The sequence below is a fragment of the Monodelphis domestica genome, chromosome 7 (genome assembly GCF_027887165.1).
Source record: "Monodelphis domestica isolate mMonDom1 chromosome 7, mMonDom1.pri, whole genome shotgun sequence".
NCBI classification, from domain to species: Eukaryota; Metazoa; Chordata; class Mammalia; order Didelphimorphia; family Didelphidae; genus Monodelphis; species Monodelphis domestica.
The window spans coordinates 260887481-260888865 of NC_077233.1; the positions used below are offsets into that span (position 1 = coordinate 260887481).

The following is a 1385-nucleotide window of genomic DNA, read 5'->3' on the forward strand; positions in this document are numbered from 1 at the left end:
TTTAAATGAACGAGTTTAATTTTTTAACAAAAGTGTTTTGATCTAAGCAGCTGCAGCTGTGTACCAAAAATCATAAGTGACCTGGTACCTAGAAACAAAGGAATTATTGATGTTTAAGTGACAGATTCACTGCCCTAACTTAGAAAAATTATATTTCAGACTCAGCTTTCTCAGACTACCCGAAGTTGCAACATAAATGAAAGGAAATCTTTTCCAAAATAATTAGAGCTAACAAAAATCCCTAACCAATCGTATCCTGGGAAGAGTTTGGCAGCATGAGAAACATCATCAACTCAGCCTTCTAATTTTCCTTATTTTCTATAGTTTTCCTCTTCTTTTCATCTGTTTTGCTCTTAAAGATATTATTCCAATAAACTGGAGTTCCTCAATGTTTTTGCTGTCATCCAGTACCCTGTGAGAAGCAGCCTTCTTGGGTTCAAACTCATATTTTCTGAATACCAGCATCTGCACAGTTCTTTTATCAGTGCTCACATCAATTACCCTATAATGAAGATGTTTCATGAACTGGGGCATGTATTTGTCAAGAAACTTCTTATCTACATGAACTGAATGTCTTGCAACTGGACAGAGCCCCGGAGGAGTCTGCTGCTGTACAAAGAACAGAAATTCATCCTCTGCCTGCTTCAGTGTAATTGAACTCTCCTTCACTGCCTTGGTAAGATCAGACTTCTCAGGATGTTCCTTATGCCACTCTGACAGGCTGCCCTGCAACTCATCTGGATGATTTAGAATCAGGTTAGGATCTTCAACCAAAATGGGGAGGTCAGAATCTATTCTGAGACAGGTCTTTTCCATGATCTGGTCCTTCTCTACATTGAATCCCATCATCTCCAGGTCCACTCACATCCTCTGCACCATGTGCTTTCCCACCAACACAATCTCCAGGGATCTGATCCCCAAGCTAGCCCCAAATCCTTCCCAGTCAGATTTCACAACAGTCCTCAGCATAGGAAGCCATTTCACTTTAGTCACCCTGCCATACAGCCACCTCCTTACATAAGGATAGTAATCTAATCTTTTGTCTCCTCCCATTGGATTCTCTCTGGGAAACCTAACATCTTTCTCTTTGGAAGGTCTTTTTCCTTTTCTTTGTTTTAATTTTTTTTTGCCTTTATACATAACAATTACAAAAGGCTTTTGTTGGTCTAGATATACTTATTGAAAATGCAATTGGAAAGAGAAAATTGGGGGAACAAAGGATTCTCAGAGAAGAAAAAGAGAGGGATCTTTTTGACAAAATGCTTTCTCTGACTGGGGGCTTGAAGTTTAAAAAAAAGATATATATTAATGGAATCATAGATCCTTTTATATGACTCCCTAGAGATGAAAGAGAAAATTTATGTCAGGAAATACACCTAGGCAAT

The 1385-nt window shown here is 38.6% G+C and overlaps 1 pseudogene; it reads right to left on the reverse strand.

Annotated features, from left to right (window-relative positions):
* Positions 1-301: 301 nt before the first annotated feature.
* On the reverse strand, positions 302-1053 carry LOC100019482 (oligoribonuclease, mitochondrial-like; annotated as a pseudogene).
* Between the last annotated feature and the right edge of the window lie 332 nt (positions 1054-1385).